Consider the following 18,031-nt stretch of genomic DNA (forward strand, 5'->3'; position numbering starts at 1 on the left):
GAGAGAGCGTGAGCGAGCGAGCGAGCAAAAACAGGCTTTTGGATACTGACTTGGCTTTTCATTCTGCTCCTACTCTGCTGCTAAGTCGCTTCAGTTGTGTCTGACTCTGTGCAACACCACAGACAGCAGCCCACCAGGCTCCCCCATCCCTGGGATTCTCCAGGCAAGAACACTGGAGTGGGTTGCCAGTGGTATCCTTTGGAAAGTACATAAAGCTTTTCTCCTGTCATGTGATGGAGGAAACTTGATAATCTCTGATAACACCATATGGTCACACTTTATCACACTTTAAACTTCTCATGTGACATATCAGCTCTTGTTCCATTGGCTTTCACATCAACTATTATCATCTAGTGAATGAAGAAATTATTGTGTACTACTGCCGTATAAGAGAATAGTTCCTGTTATATGGATTATTTTGTGCTGCTGTGCATGCTGCTGGGTTTGGGTGTACAAAATTGGCCTGAGAACTAGGTTTGGGTTGGGAAATGAGGAGAGTGAATTTCTCTGCAATTAGGGAGAATTTGGCAAGTCAGAAACAATCTATAAACAAGGGTTGAGATTGCATGTAGCTGGGATTTGATATGGTATAATGTATGCAACAAAAACTCCCACAAGGAATTAATCCAAAGAAAATAATAGAGATGTCCAATGTCTAATGTTTAATGCTCAGTTTGAAATTGTATTTCTGTGGCATAAGCTCTTCATGGCTCTGCCCTATCCCTTATACTCATTTAAATCTGCTATAATTATGAATATCACTCTAAGTATTTGAAACAGAAAGAGGTTACTTCCCCCCAAAATAGGTGCTTTGAAAATAATTGGAGAAGCTAAAGGAAGCAAGCTAGGTTGGGTTTTCAGAAATGTTTTTAGAAGATTGCATCAGTGTCCCTCTAGGCAAGCCGTTGTTTCTGAGCCCACTGGAAGAAAGAAACCTTTACGCTTCCTCTCAGTCCATGGAACCAGAGAATGGACACTAGTATGCTGGCCTTCGGAGAAGGTGGTGGCACCCTACTCCAGTACTCTTGCCTGGAAAATCTCATGGACAGAGGGGCCTGGTAGGCTGCAGTCCATGGGGTCCCTAGGAGTCAGACACAACTGAGCGACTTCACTTTCACCTTTCGCTTTCATACACTGGAGAAGGAAATGGCAACCCACTCCAGTGTTCTTGCCTGGAGAATCCCAGGGATGGGGGAGCCTGGTGGGCTGCTGTCTATGGGGTTGCACAGAGTCAGACACGACTGAAGCGACTTAGCAGCAGCAGCAGCATGCTGGCCTTATCTTTCCACAACTTTCTTGACAGCAGCCACAGCTGAGAGGCTCAGGAATATGGTCCTTGCTGTGTTTATACCTTTGGAAGCTTAGGAAAAAGGCGTTATCTTAACCTAATTCGCTTCCAGATTATACCACCTGGAAGATACTTGGTGCAAAAGTCAAGAGAGGCAAACCAGAAAATGAAGCACAGGGCTGATTTTAAAGGGCCAATGAAGTGGGGACAGAGAGATTGTTAGTATTGTTAGATAGTATGGAGGAAGATAATTCATAAACAAGAAATCAGGGAGAAGCATGATTTGAGGAAGAGAACAATCAGGACACCTCAGTCTTTAAGCATGTTAGTAATTCAATGTACCTACTGACTAGAGGAAGAAGCACAAGCTGGAATCAAGATTGCCAGGAGAAATCTCAGTAACCTCAGATATGCAGATGACACCACCCTTATGGCAGAAAGTGAAGAGGAATTAAAAAGCCTCTTGATGAAAGTGAAAATGGAAAGTGAAAATGTTGGCTTGAAGCTCAGCGTTCAGAAAACAAAGATCATGGCATCCGGTCCCATCATTTCATGGGAAATAGATGGGGAAACAGTGGAAACAGTGTCAGACTTTATTTTTCTGGGCTCCCAAATCACTGCAGATGGTGACTGCAGCCATGAAATTAAAAGACGCTTACTCCTTGGAAGGAAAGTTATGACCAACCTACATAGCATATTGAAAAGCAGAGACATTACTTTGCCAACAAAGGTCTGTCTAGTCAAGGCTATGGTTTTTCCTGTGGTCATGTATGGATGTGAGAGTTGGACTGTGAAGAAAGCTGAGCACCGAAGAATTGATGCTTTTGAACTGTGGTGTTGGAGAAGACTTTTGAGAGTCCCTTGGACTGCAAGGAGATCCAACCAGTCCATTCTGAAGGAGATCAGCCCTGGGATTTCTTTGGAAGGAATGATGCTAAAGCTGAAACTCTAGTACTTTGACCACCTCATGCGAAGAGTTGACTCATTGGAAAAGACTCTGATGCTGGGAGGGATTGGGGACAGGCGGAGAAGGGGATGACAGAGGATGAGATGGCTGGATGGCATCACTGACTCGATGGACATGAGTCTGAGTGAACTCTGGGAGTTGGTGATGGACAGGGAGGCCTGGCGTGCTGCGATTCATGGGGTCACAAAGAGTCGGACATGACCGAGTGACTGAACTGAACTGAACTAAACTGAACTGACTGACTAGAGTTGGCACTAACAGAACTGAAATTTACTTGCTACCCTACTTGTCAATACTTGTGAAACAAGCTTAAATAGTCCCACTTGCTGCACTTCACAGAGCTGTTATGTTTAAAACTTGATGACCAAAACCAATGGACTGCACCCAGAGCTAGAGGTCATATATTTTATTTTATTTCATATTTATAAAATTGATCAGGAGACAGTGAATATATATGTATGTGTATAGTTAGAAAGCAGCAAACAAAAACCAAAAGATGCTAGGTAAGGGAAGCTGAACATAAACTAGAGGGTCTACAATTGAACTATTGGTTGAATTGATTTGAATTTAGTACTTCTATTTGACTATTACATTATATTATTGCTCCATATTGTTGATGTAAGTGTACTAATGAAATGCACTTACTTTTGCTTTCTTTTTTTTTTTTTGCATATCAACAACTTTCTTTATTTCTGAATGTCACAAACTTCAATCAGAATACTTTAAAAAATATTATTTTGCATGCATTTAAGAAATCTGACAAAGGACAAGGAGCAAGTTAACTTGCATTATGCTATGGAGTTTGAACTGTACAGCCAATGAACACATATTTAAAATCATTAGGTACAGGTAACCATGAACACTTCACTGTATTAATCAGATGGCATCCTACCTCTATGCACACATTCATGTAGTACTACGAGTAATTACCCTGCAGCAGAGGCAAAATGGAGATGGAATCTCCCTAAAAAGCACCCACAGTCCCTCTCTCATCAGAATCTTCAAACAATTTGTCACTGGACTCATCATCAAACAACTTCTCATTGGAATCATCATCTTCAAACACCTTTTCATCTATGTCTTCATCTTCCTTTACATCTCCATCTTCCTTATCTTCTTTTCCGTCTGAATCTTCAAATACCTTTTCATCTGCATCATCTTCTTCGTCCTTTTTATCAGCATCTTCAAGTTCCTTTTCTTCTGCATCTTCTTCGTCCTCTTTCTCATCTGACTCATTGTCAAATACCTTTTCATATGCATCTTCCTCTTCTTCCTTTTCATCTGACTCTTTGTCAAACTCTTTCTCAGAGCCTTCTTCATCAAATACTTTTTCAGAGCTGTCATCCTTGAATTCTGATTTTTCAGACTCATTTTCGTCTAACTCTTTTTCCGGAATGTTTTCTTTAAATTCCTTGTCAGAGGCATTTTCTTCAAAACCTTTCTCAAGGCCATTTTCTTCTAACTCTTTCAGAGCCATCATCAAACTGCTTTTCTGAGAAGTCTTCAGACTCTTGTTCTGAGTCGTCATCTTCAGAAGCCACCTTTTGGGGGCTGGTCTCCCCCTCATACTCCTTGCCGGGGCCTTCTTCTTCAGACTCCTCACGGCCATTCTTGTCAGGATCCATTTTGAGTTTCTTCTTTTTGGATTCTCTTTCAGGGGCTGTCTCTTTTGACTATTTGTTAGGATTATCCTCTTCACGCTCTTTCTCAGGGCTGCCTTCTCCAGACTCTCTCGGGGAAGTCTTCTTCACGCTCTCTTTTGGGACAGCCTTCCTTAGACTCTCTTTCGAGGCAGCTCTCTTTAGATTCTTCTTGGGGACCTTCAGCTTCTTTTTCAGGGCCATTTTCTTTAGCATCTTTTTCAGAAGCAGCTTCTTCAACTTCTCCCCCATCTTCCATTTTTTCAAACTTCTTTTCATCTATAGGTTCTTCAAATGCCATTTCAGTTGCAGCTGCTTGAACACTTGTTTGAGATGTGCCAGGGTGCTCAGAAAAATGCCCAACTCTAGAAGGCCCTGCCCTTTCTGGAGCATGGATGGAATCTGAATGTTGCAGGCCTCTGTTGGCCTCAGGAGCATTGGGGAAAGCCTCCTATCCTCTCAGCCTTTCCTCCCTTTCTCTTGTGGTCTCCTCCACCTGATAATCCGAGGTTCCATCCCACACTTGGGCAGTGATTTGATGCCCACCAAATCATCTTCCATTGAGGGTTTGAATACAATAATCAACTTCCTCTGGATCCCTAAAGGACACAGAGGCCACACCATCGGGGTGTCTATCAAAGAGAAGGAGCTTCCTAATTTGTCCAAACTTTGAACACTCTACTCGAAGGTCTTCTCTGATTTCATTCAACACCAGTGGATCATCCTCAAAATCCACTGGATGAAACATGTTTTTGATGATGACAACTCTCTCACGGTGCATTCGGGATGAGCCAGCTCGTCTCTCAGGTCTCCAATCCAACTGCTTTTGTTGCATAGACAGCTTTTCCTTGTAGTCTTTGCACTTCTTTTTCTTCTTTGAGGCGTCATATTCTCCCTTCAACTGAAATTTTGCCAACTCTGCATGTAATTTGTAGCCTCTAATTTCATCTTCATCCAAAAGTTTTAATGCCAGATCCACAGATTCTCTCTTCAAATAACAGCAAAATCCATCTCCTTTAAGATTTCCTTGGTTATCTTTGTAAAGCTTGACCTTAAATTCTTCTGTTTGAGGATCTCTCATAATAATGCCAAACTTTGACATGAGCTGTATAAATTCATCCACTGTAATGTCTGGAGGCAAACCAGACACATAAACATTTGTATTTCTGCCTTCTTCAACATGAAACCATCCTGATTCAGCCTTTCTCTTTTCTCCCTTATTTTTCGGATCACTGGGATCAGGGGGTTGTCTTTGCGGAGGTTCTTCTGAAGTCCTAGCACTGACATCTTGGACACTTGCAGTAGAACTAGATGCACCATCGTTAGAAAAGCCATAATTGGCCTCATATGTAGCAATGAAATCTTCAGTGATCTTGGGGAACCAAGCCTTCTTGTCTAGGTCCCACTCGTATGGGGTGTCAGTCTGCTGCTGCCCGAAAGAATCGGTTTCTCCACCAGGATCTTTCTTGGTGTCGTTGTCCTTGGTGTCTCCATACAATTCTTGCATTCGCAACTGCTCATCAAACTCGTCGTTTGCATCCAAGTTGTTGCCGCTCATGTTGCCCACTTAGCCTAGAGGCAAGGTCCGGTCGAGCGAAGAGGCCGAGCTGATGCTGGAGGGGAACAGAGAAAAGGAGGTTGGCCACACTCAGCCCGCTCCCCACCGCCCCCTGGCCCGCCTCCCTGTGGCGCCCCAGCAGCCCCTCAGAAGTCAGGGCCACTCGCCGGCCTCACCGCCCCTGCTTCTTCATGCTTGTTTTCATAAGATGAAAATGATTTTCTTAAGAAAATCAACAATATGGAATGATATAACTTTCCTAATGTAGCATATGTCTGCAAGGGGTTAAATGATGTCTCCCCCAAAATCATATGTCCGATCCCCCAGTAGCTGAGAATGTGACCTTATTTGAAAATAGGGTCATTGCAAATGTAACTAGTTAAGATGAAGTCCTTAGGGTGGGCCCTAATTTAATGTGGCTGGTGTCCTTATAAAAGGGGAAGTATGGGTCCAGATACACACACAGGAAGACTATCATGTGACAATGAAGGCAGAGATTGGGTGGTGCTTACATAAGTCAAGAAATGCCAATTATTACAGCATACCACCAGAAGCTAGAGGAGAGGCTTGGAGCAGATGCTCCTTGCCCCTAGAAAGAATCAACTCTATTAACACCTTGATCTCAGACTTCTAGCCTCCAGAACTCTGAGACAAAAATTCCTTGTTATTTGTGCCACCCAGTTTTTGGTACTTGGATATGGCAGCCTTAGCAAACAAAGGCAAATGATAAGAATTTTAAAAAACATATAAAGAATATTGAGTTCATAAAGTGAAATTTAGAAAAATGAACATAATGGCATTATGTCAACTGTTGCATACACTCAGGGGTTAATCACCGCCTTTCCAGATGGTGGAAGCTGTGACCATGAATTTCAACATGGCTGAACCAGCTGTAAGCAAATTCTATGCTGTTATAAATCACTTAATTAAAAAAAGATATTTAGTCTCTTAGGAGTGATATAAATTTTTTTGATTAGAAATGGAACATTTGGAAGCAATCTTTACAAAAAGAACATGAGGCAGTAAAGGAAGATGAATCAGAAATAGAAGGTTAGTGTCATTTCAAAAACTGTATGTGGGCATATTACTTCATTTCTAACCTAAAATGTCCCCTGTAGTATCATAATAAAAAAAGATAGTCAACTTTAGAGGGAGTGTTAAGAATAAAAATTACCTAGACTTTTGACATTTAGATTTTCATCTAAAATAGAGCCTGCTTCCAAGTTGATATAAGAAATAGGCTTGTTAATAGATTGACTTGTGCATAAAACTCAGTGGTTTTTGCCCTAGAGAAGGTACAAAGAAGCCACATCATTAATTCCTCCTCCAGGGGAACAAATGTTCAGTCTTTCTTTCTATCCATAACCAAGTCTTATACCCAGAGCTTACAGTATTTTGCAGCAAGTTTGAGGTGTTTGATTCTAAATATAGGGGAAAGCATTTTTATTAATTTGTAAACCTCTAACAGTTTTACTGAAAAGTTTTTTATTTTCTTAATCTTGTCTTTCTGGAGTCTCCGTATTTCTTTTTAAAAAATATTTTAGTTTTATTGGAGCATATTTGATTTACAGTGTTGTGTGAGTTTCAAGAGTATAGCAAAATCATTCAGTTATTCTTTTTTAGATTCTTTTCCATATAGGTTATCACAGAATATTGGGTAGGGTTCCCTGTGCTATAGAGTAGATCTCCATAGGTCTTCTATCTTACATAATGTGTGGGTTTTATCCCAAACTCCTTACTTATCCCTCCCCCCATTTTCCCCTTTGGTAACCATAACGTCATTTTTGATATCTGTGAGTCTGCTTCTATTTGTAAATAAGTTCATTTGTATCTTTTTTTTTAAACAATTAGATTCCACATATGAGTGGCATCATATGATATTTTTCTTTCTCTGTTTTATTTCACTTAGTATGATAATCTCTACATGCATCCATGTTGCTGCAGATGACATTACTTCATTCTTTTTTATGACTAAGTAATATTCTGTTGTGTATATGGACCACAACTTGTCTATTCATCTGCTGATGTACATTTAGGTTCCTTCTATGTCTAGAACAAAAAAAGTTTTAAATTTTTATGGAAACACAAAAGACCCCAAATAGCCAAATCAATCCTGACAAAGAAGAATGGAGCTTGAGGAATCACACTGTCTGACCTCAGACTATATTACAAAGCTACAGTAGTCAAAACAGTATGGCACTGGGAAAAAAACAGACATAATCAGTGGAACAAAGTAGAAAGACCAGAAATAAACCCATGCAATTATGGGCAATTAATCTCTGACAAAGGAGGCAAGAATATACAAGGGGGAAAAGACAGTCTCTTTAATAAGTGGTACTGGGAAAACTGAACCATCACATGTAGAAAGTGAAATTAGAACACGCTCTAACACTGTATACAAAAATAAGCTCAAAATGGATTTAAGACCTAAATGTAAGACCAGGTACAAAAGACCCCTACAGGGAAACATAGATAGAACATTATTTAACATAAATCACAGCAACATATTTTTGGATCTATCTCCTAGAACATTGGAAATAAAAAAAAAAGATAAACAAACGGTAACTTTTAGTTAGACTTAAAAGCTTTTGCACAGCAAAGAAAATCATAAACAAAGTGAAAAGACAACCTATGGACTGGGAGGAAATATCAATATTTGCAAATGATGCTACAGATAAGGTATTTACTTTCAAAATATACAAATAGATCATATAACTTAAACATTAGAAAAGACCCTGATTCTGGGAAAGATTGAAGGCAGGAGGAGAAGGGGTTCACAGAATGTGAGATGGTTGGATGGCATTTCTCACTCAATGGACATGAGTTTGAGCAAGCTCTGGGAGATGGTGAAGGACAGGGAAGCCTGGCGTGATGCAGTCCGTGGTGTTGCAAAGAGTCAGACATGACTGAGAGACTGAACAACAAAATCAAACAAACAACCTGATTAAAAACTGGACAGAAGACCAAGACCAGAAGACCTTAGACATTTGTTCAAGGCAGGTGGCAGTTTTAATAAGCAAGAGAGATTTTACATCTGAAACTTGTCTTGGGCAGCCCCATGAGCTCCACATCTACCCACCAGAATCTTAAAATTTTATGGAGAGGTTTTAACTGGGTCCATTACATATACATGTAGATGTTCTCAACAAAATACTATCTCATATCTACATTTGAAATGACTCCAGCAGGGGAGACAGTGAGGAGCCTCTGGTTGCCTAGCTCATCAGTCAACTGATAGTCATGTCTTCTTGATGACCTCCTCCAACAAGATGATGAGTAGAAAATCACAGTGCATAAATGTGTGCTGTTTATAATATTATGGGCTTCCCTGGTGGCTCAGATGGTAAAGAATCTTCCTGTAATGTGGGAGACCTGGGTTTGATTCCTGGGTTGTGAATATCCTCTGGAGAGGGAATGGCTACCCACTTCAGTATTCTGAAAAACATTAAATAATATTTAATAATAATAAAAATCAGTTTTTAATTAGGTTTATATATGTGTTTACTAAAAAATGAGGTGTCAGCATAATCATTTTGAAATTTTTCTAAGTTATTGGTGTCCTAGCAGTTTATTCATTTTCTACTGCTGAATTATTTTCCATGGTCTGAATAGAGGAATCAATTTTTATATCCATGTACTCAGTGATAGCCATTTGGATTATTTCCAGTTTTTAGCTGTTACAAATAAAGCTGCTATAAACATCCATCTACACATTTTTTTTTATGTACACATGTTTTTATTTCTTTGAGGCAAATACATAGGCTTGGAAGGACTGGGTTATTTAGTTGTTGTTGTTCAGTTGCTCAGTCATGTCCGACTCCTTTTGGCCCCATGGACTTCGGCACACCAGGCTTCCCTGTCCTTTACTGTCTCCCGGAGCTTGCTCAAACCCATGCCCATTGAGTTGGTGATGCCATTCAACCATCTCATCCTCTGCCATCCTCTTCTCCCGCCGTCAATCTTTCCCAGCATCAGGGTCTTTTCCAATGAGTAGATGTATGTTTAGCTTAAGAAACTATTAGATGGTTGCTCAAAGTAGCATCAATTTACATTCCTATCAGCAACATGCATTCTCATATGTTCCAGTTATCCACACCCCCTAATACTTGTTATGACTTGATATGACCAGTCTTTTAAATGTAGACATTCTAATGGGTGTGTAGTAGTATGGTATGGCTTTTATTTGCATTTCCCTAATGATGGATAATATTGAGCATTGTACAAGGGCTTATCTGCTATCAGTAAATCTTGGGCAAAATGTTCAAATCATTTACTCTTTAAAAATTTTTTTTTTCTTTTTATTATGGTCTGATATTTCTCTTTGTATTTGGATAAAAGTCCATTATCAGATATGAGATTTTCAAATATTTTCTCTCAGTTTATGGTTTGGTCTTTTTTGTTTTGTCTTTTTTTTTTTAATGGTGCCTTTTGGAGAACGGGGTCTTCCTCAGTAGCTCAGTTGGTAAAGAATCTGCCTGCAATGCAGGAGACCCTGGTTCGATTCCTGGGTTGGGAAGATCCGCTGAAGAAGGGATAGGCTATCCACTCCAGTACTCTTGGGCTTTCCTTGAGCCTCAGCTGGTAAAGAATCTGCCTGCAATGTGGGAGACCTGGGTTTGATCCCTGGGTTGGGAAGATTCCCTGGAGAAGGGAAAAGCTACCCACTCTAGTATTCTGGCCTGGAGGTTTCCATGGACTGTATGTTCCATGGGGTTTCAAAGAGTTGGACACGATTGAATGACTTTCACTTCACTTCTCTTCATTTCACTTTGGAGAACAGTGGCTCAGATAGTAAAGAATTCCCTTGCAATGCAGGAGACCTGGGTTCAAGCCCTGGGTCAGGAAGATTTCTTGGAGAAGGGAATGACAACTCACTACAGTATTCTTGCCTGGAGAATTCCATGGATAGAGGAGCCTGGTGGGCTATAGTCCATGGGGTTGCAAAAAGTCAGACGCAACTGAACGACAAACACTTTTGAGAACAGAAGCTCTTCATTTTGATGAAATCCAACTTATTAATATTTTATGTATTGTGCTTTTGATATCTTATCTAAGAAATCTTGACCTAAATAAAACACAGAAAATTTCCCTTATATTTTGCTTTAGAGGTTTTATAGCATTATATTTTATATTTATACCTGTAATCCATTTCTGAGTTAATATTTGTGTATGGTATAAAATTCGATTGCAGTTTATATATATACATATTAACATATATATACGTATAGATATCTATGTTAAAAAGACTTTCCATGGAATTGTCTTTGAAGTTTTGTGGAAAATCAATTAAATATATATCAATCGGTATATCTCTGTATTATCTGTTCTATTCCATAGATCAATCTGTCTATCTTGGAGCCAATACTTTTATGCTAAATTTTTAAGTAAAGTATAAGAAATTTGTTCTTCTTTTCAAAGTTATTTTGGCTATATTAGTTCCTGTGCATTTCCAAGTAAATTTTAGAATTACTTGTCAACTTCTATAAAGAAGCTTCTGAGATTTTGATTGAAACCTAGTTAGAATCTGTACATTCATTAAAAGATTGCCACCTTAACTAAATTAAGTCTCGTGATCCACAGGCATGACATATTTCTCCATCTAGTTAGATCTTCTTGAATATCTCTTCTCAATATTTTATAGTTTCCAGTGTCCATATTTTAGCATATTTATTCCTAAGTGTGCTCAGTCATTCAGCTGTGTCTGACTCTCTGTGGCCCCATGGACTGTAGCCTGCCAGTCTCCTCTGTTCATGGAACTTTCCAGGCAAGAATATTGGAGGGTTGCCACTTCCTACTCCAGGGGATTTTCTTGACCCAGGGATCGAACCTACATCTCTTGCATCTCCTAGATTGGCAGGTGGATTCTGTGCCACTAGTGCCATCTGGGAAGCCCCTTATCCATAGTTCATGTGTTTGCTGCCAAGTTGCTTCAGTCATGTCCAACTCTGTGCGAAGCCATGGACTGCAGCCTACCAGGCTTCTCTGTCCATGGGATTCTCCAGGCAAGAACACTGGAGTGGGTTGCCATTTCCTTCTCCAATGCATGAAAGTGGAAAGTGAAGTCACTCAGTCGTGTCTGACTCTTAGCGACCCCATGGACTGCAGCCCACCAGGCTCCTCCATCCATGGGATTTTCCAGGCAAGAGTACTGGAGTGGGGTGCCATTGCCTTCTCCCAGTTCATGTGTTTACACTATTGTAAAAATATATTTTAATTGCAATTTCCAGTGGTTGTTAGTAGAAATGCAATCAGTGATTTTCAAACATTGGTCTTTTATCCTGAAACCTTGAAAACTTATTTATTAATTTTAGTAGCTACATAGATTTTCTGCATAGATAGATTATCAGGGTATCTGTGAATGACTAGTAATGTGTATGGGTAGTGGGATTATGGAGGAAATGTTCAATGACCGTTATGTTTCTGACTTGATATCACTATCATTAATATGTATTAGAAATGTAAAATTAATATTATGTTTCACAAGAGCAAAAGTGATTAAATTTAATGCTAGATATTTTGAATTCTAAGGTCCTTTGAGAATTCCAATGGAAATGTTTATCTGTTCTTAGCAGAGCAATTAGGAATGAAAATATGTATTTGGGAGTCATCACTATAGATGATGATCTGCTTTGTAAGAATATATAAAATAAAAATAAAAAGAAGGATAAAATCAAGGATAGAACTGTTGGGGGGCATCATGTTTAGTTTAAGATGGAGAGACCTAGATATTTTCATGTGCTAAGACAAGAGAGAGGAAATTAGTTTAGAGGACACTTTAATTTCCTTTTCCTTTGTGCTTTGTTCAGAATCACTAATGTCTATTTAAATCCAAGAGAAAGCATATTGATCCCCACATGGGGGTCATATCTCTGCCTCTGGGTTCTGTCTGGATTCAAGGTTCTTGAAAATAAATTTGTTTCTCAGCCTTATGATGCACTTTTGAAATTGTGAATCTAAGAGACAGGTTCTATATGATTTTGATTTTGAGTCCACAAATATGTCATATTTTTTAAAAGGTTTTAAATAGAATAACTTCTTTTATAGATATAGATATAATGCATATGAGTTAGAGAAAGTTAGAACACAAAATGAGCACAATAAAAACAAACATTATATTCTCATTCCCTTAGGTATCAGCACCATTAATGCCTTAGTAAACATATTAATTTTGTACATCCTGTTTTGTAAGCTGCTTTTCTTAGTCAATGATCCTTATCTTTCCTATCCAGTAAATTTTTATCTCATCTAATACCAAGATCATTTTCAAATTTTCAAAATTGGCTGCAAAATGTCCTTTAAGGTTGATTTGTCTACGTTAAGACCATACATTACATTTGGTTATTGTGTCTCTTCAGTTCAGTTCAGTCATTCAGTTGTGTCCAACTGTTTGTGACCCTATGGACTGGAGCATATCAGGCTTCCCTGTCCATCACCAACTCCTGGAGCTTGCTCAAACTCACGTCCATCAAGTCAGTGATGCCATCCAACCATCTCATCCTCTGTCGTCCCTTTCTCCTCCTGCCTTCAATCTTTCCCAGCATCAAGGTCTTTTCCAATGAGTCACTTCTTCGCATCAGGTGGCCAAAGTATTGGAGTTTCAGCTTCAGCATCAGTCCTTCCAATGAATATTCAGGACTGGTTTCCAAACCTAAGATCGTGTCTCTTAGGTTATTTTAATTTGGCCCAGTTGCTTTTTCTTATGATCCTGACTTATCAAAGAGACTGGCATATATCAAACACTTAAATATTTCATTTCTACAAAGCAGACAGCCTACTTACATAGTGTTGTTCATTGAAAAATATTATCATAACAAAAATCAGTAATCTACTCATCACTTTACTAGTGCACCAGTAAGTACTTTGTCAAGTCAGCCATATTTTTATAAGATGCAGACAACAAGAGCAAGAAGTTGATGAAATAATTAGGACTGTTTCTGTGGATCACTGTGCATAGAACAGCAAGACCTAGATTTCTCTTCCATCTCTCTCCATGATTCCAGCACATGTCTCCAACATAGGCTTTTATAGCTCTGATGCAATAGTTCTTGATTCTTGTAATACCAACTCCTTCTCTTCTTCCTGACATAAAGATGGTAGCCACTTCCTCTGTCTGATGGTCTTTAAACATGTTCACAAATTATCTAACATTCTTCTCACTAAGAGATGAGGGCTATGTCTTTTTCTTTTATATCTAGACTAAGCTTACTGACTAATCAAGCACAGAGTATGGCAGGTGGAACACTAAGTGATGTTTGAGGGTCAGTCATAAGGGGATATATCTTTTAACCTTTCTCTTGGATTACTTGCCTTTGAAGCCTGGGCCATCAGGAAGAAGTCTGACACTGTCGTGTTGTAAGGAAAGCCAGGCCACATGTCTGAGTGCTCTGGCCAGCAGCCCCCGCTAAAAGGTCCCAGTCAATAGCCAGCATCAACTATAACGCAGGTGAGCAATTAAGATTTCAAGGTGACTCCAACCTCCATCATCACGTGAATTGAACCACCCCAGATCCCAGAACTGTGAAAGATAAGGATAAGAAATGGTTGTTTTGAGCCCCTGAAGCTTGAGATATTCTGATATGCAAAAATCAAGAAACAGAATACTCAGTTACTCATTTCTGAGTTACCTCATCACCCCCAGTTTTGTCTCTGACCTCATCTACCATTGGTGTAATCAATCCCCTCAATTAAATTTCTTCTCTGAAAAACCTAGAATTGTGTCTGTTTTCCTGACAAGAACCTTACTGATAACCCTTTCAGGCAGAGCCTACATGAAACAGCCAGGACAGATTGAAAAAAAAAAAATCAAGATCACACATTGATCTTTTTTAGTTATATGCTTATGTTTATTGCCAACTGGTTTGTAAAACTAGTGTCCTAAAATTTTCCTGTTCTTTCAGAAACTATAAGTATAACCTTTTGAGCATATGTGGAGAACTATGCTACATTTGAATAATTGCAAGATAAGAATTTCAGAATTTGTTAAAGTTCTTAAAAAATAAATGTGATTCCATAGTAATATCTTTTTTCCTTCACTACAGCAATCTGACTTTTTTTTTTTTGGCCTACCAACAAAAAGAGAGCTTTAAAAACACACCAGGATCATCTTTGCTATACTTCCTCATATTACAAAGATGATTAATTTCCTAAGGAAAAGCCATTAAAATAAAAATAAAATTATATGTGTGTTTTTAAACCTCTCTCTTTTTGTGGGTAGGCAAGCAAAAGGCACAGGTCTCCTGCACCTTATGTATTGGCAGGTAGATTGTTTACCACTGTACTACCTGGGAATCCCTTGCTGCTCCCCAAAGCTGTCATATGTTGTAGGGTGCTTAAGATCAGAACTTAGGTTTATGGAAGCAGTGATTCCAAAACTGCATGGGAATCTTCCTCTCAGGGTGTCAGGCTCTGCTGGATACTACAGGCAGTAAATCCAGAGTGAACCACAGAGAGTTACATTTTACAGCCTTGGAGCATGTGGGTCCTGAGCTGGTTAGAGTCCAGGAAGCTAGCCTGTTCAGTGCCTGTTTCATAGAGAAGGAAAATTCTCTGAGCAGGCTTAGTCATATTTTCAAAGCTGCTGTTTTATGGACCTCAAGTCTACTCTCATAGTTAGTGCTGCAGTTCTAGTTCAGCAGTCGTGTTTCCTTTTGCCATCAATTTCTCTGTCTCCTCTGATGTCGCTCTGCATGCTGCACATGGCCTGGGCCAGCCTCAGTTTTCTCTAGCTCAGCTTTGGGAACTGAAGTCACTCATTTCTTGATTCAATAGAGACTAAAGTAGGAGACTACAGTCTGTCAAGCAATAGAAGACAAGACAAATTTTGCTGCCAAAAGCCACAAAATCAGTGCTGGGTCACTAGGCCCTGAGCTGCATGCAACCTTACCTTAGTATCTGCATTGTTGGCCCCTGCACACGGCTGGATTTCTACCTGTCTCTGTTTCATTGCATCAGTTCTGCTGGATTGGCCCTTAGTTCTGAACCCTTAACGTGTTCTGATGGGTCTCTGACAACCTGCCCAGTTCTAACCTAGCTTTCTTCGCTGCCTCCCTCTTTACTGGCTCCTGCTTTACCATACATGGCTGAAAACGGTCTTGTACTTACTAGGTCTCACGATGGTGTTTGTTCCAGAGAATCATGATTCACGAGCTTGGCCCGGTCCCTTTACCCACCTTAACACTGCACTGAAAGTGACCCCTACCTGGACTCTGCTGTTTCCCTGCCCCAACTTTCCCAACACACACCATTGAACGTGTCTGCTTAGTCGCTCAGTCATATCTGACTCTGTGACTCCATGGACTGTAGCCCATCTGGCTTCTCTGTCCATGGAATTTCCCAAGCAAGAATACTGGGGTGGGTAGCTATTTTCTTCTCCAGGGGATCTTCCCGACCCAGGGATCATACCCACGTCTTCTGTGGCTCTTGCATCTCCTGCACTGGCAGGCAGATTCTTTACCACCATGCTACCTGGGAAGCCCATCAAATACAGGCACTAATCTGAATGGAAGGTGAGTTTGCCACACTTTTCTGGAGACTGATTACTCCTCTTGGTCTGTTTTCTCTCACCCGAATGTGGTCCTTTCCAAGTTTCTTCCCTTCTTACTCCCATCCCTATCCTCTCCTCAGTGGGTCCCTTGTTCGAGCCTGCCTGTATTAGAAGACTGTTCTTTGATCTTAACCTTTTCCCTGGCTTCTGTCAGGCTTCACTTCCATTCTTGTTGTTCCAAATAAAGGCACATGAAAAAGTTTGGCATCGAAATATGAGAGGGGAGAAAGATAAATGCTGAGGTAAATTAGTAAAACCAGAGGCTGTGGAGCCCAACAGGTGTGGAATAGAAGGGAAAATAATGGGGAAGCAGGTGATCTGCATTCATCAAGAGAAACTCATAGGAAAGAATATTCAAAACAATGCTTATAGCTTCAAGTTGCTGTATATTTAACGATGTACACAGCATAGCAATAAAGACAGTGAACTTAAAACTCAACCTGAGAGTGTGAATATGATCTTTCAGCCATTATTGAGACTAGGTAGCATGGAACAGTGGCCATGGAACAATGTCTCCAGTGGACGCCAGTCCTCATTTGTGTGATGTCCCTATCTATCCAAGTGAGCTCCCTGATTCTCTTCTTTAAAAACTGGTGAAATTGATGAAGCTAAGCTTTATCTCCGTTTCTTTTTTAGTTCTGACATTCTATGAGCATGGCCCACTGCCCATTCTCAAAATTGAGTCTGTACTTTACGGGTTCAGCCAAATGCTCTTTTCAGGTTTTTTTTTTTTTTTAAAAGAGTTCCACATGTCCCAGGAACAGAAGTAAAATTGTAGTTATTGGGAGATGATGGCATATGAAACCAGCTATATCAGTTGTAAAACACATCAACTTTGTGCAGTATTTAATCTCTGATTTCATAAAAATCATAACATTTTGGCATCTGGCTCATGAAAGACCTATCACTGGTCCAGTTTGTACTACCCTCTAGAGACCTTTTTCCCCCACTTGATACTTCTAAAAGGTTCTTAAAAGTTATTTGAGTGAAACATTTCTACTGTGCAAAGGCTGTGAAGAGTACAGGTCATACAGGGAAGAAACTTTAAGGATAAGAAGGCTTTTGCATTTTCTGGATGTGGAATCAGGAATCCCATTTCAGCCAGAAGTGTGAAAGAAAGGCGCATCAGTGAGTTGGTTTTTCAGTTCTGAAACCAGGATGTCTATAATCTGGAATGCAAGGTTCAACCAGATATGCATTTGAATCCAAGCTCTGCCTTAATGACTAAGGCATTCAGTCTCTCAGAACATCAGGTTTCTCAGTAAGATGGGGACAATGTTGCATATTTCATAGTCGTATTTTAAGGAATAAAAGAGGTAACATATGGAGCATTTTTTGGCACACAGGAAATACTTAGTAAATGTTGCTATATCATTGTTTTTTATTATTTATGAAGCATCCCAAATGGCGTCTGTTGTTGTTTAGTCATTAAGTTGTGTCCAACTCTTCATGACCCCGTGGACTGCAGCATGCCAGACTTTCCTGTCCCTCATCATCTCCTGGAGTTTGCCCAAATTCATGTCCATTGCCATCCAACTATCTCACCTTCTGTCTCCCTCTTCTTCTGCCTTCAATCATTCCCAGCATTAGGATGTTTTCCAGTGAGTCAGCTCTTCGCATCAGGTGGCCAAAGTGTTGGAGCTTCATCTTCATCATCAGTCCTTCTAAAGAGTATTCAGGGTTGATTTCCTTTAAGATTGACAGGTTTGATCTCCTTGCTTTGCAAGGGATTCCCAAGAGTCTCTTCCAACACCACAGTTCAAAACCACCAATTCTTCAGTGCTCTGCCTTCTTTATTGTCCAGCTCTCACATCCCTACGTGACTACTGGAAAAACCATAGCCTTGACTATATGGACCTTTGTCAGCAAAGTGATGACTTTGCTTTTTAACACACTGTCTATCCAGTAGGAATGGGTCTATCCAGTAGGAAACATACCAATAAAAGCTAAAATGAGTTTCTCACTTCAAATTACACTTTCTAAATTTCTGAGTTCTTATCTTCAGTGAGATTTTACAATTTAAAAGGACAAAATT

The 18,031-nt window shown here is 39.8% G+C and overlaps 1 non-coding gene and 1 pseudogene across 1 annotated transcript in view; one reads left to right on the top strand and one right to left on the bottom strand.

Annotated features, from left to right (window-relative positions):
• LOC109560146 (uncharacterized) overlaps nucleotides 1–18,031 on the top strand; it is a 240,703-nt gene that overhangs the window by 60,316 nt on the left and 162,356 nt on the right. The window lies entirely within an intron of this gene.
• LOC109560024 (17S U2 SnRNP complex component HTATSF1 pseudogene) lies at nucleotides 3,220–5,531 on the bottom strand (annotated as a pseudogene).

The sequence above is a fragment of the Bos indicus genome, chromosome 6 (assembly GCF_029378745.1).
Source record: "Bos indicus isolate NIAB-ARS_2022 breed Sahiwal x Tharparkar chromosome 6, NIAB-ARS_B.indTharparkar_mat_pri_1.0, whole genome shotgun sequence".
NCBI lineage: Eukaryota > Metazoa > Chordata > Mammalia > Artiodactyla > Bovidae > Bos > Bos indicus.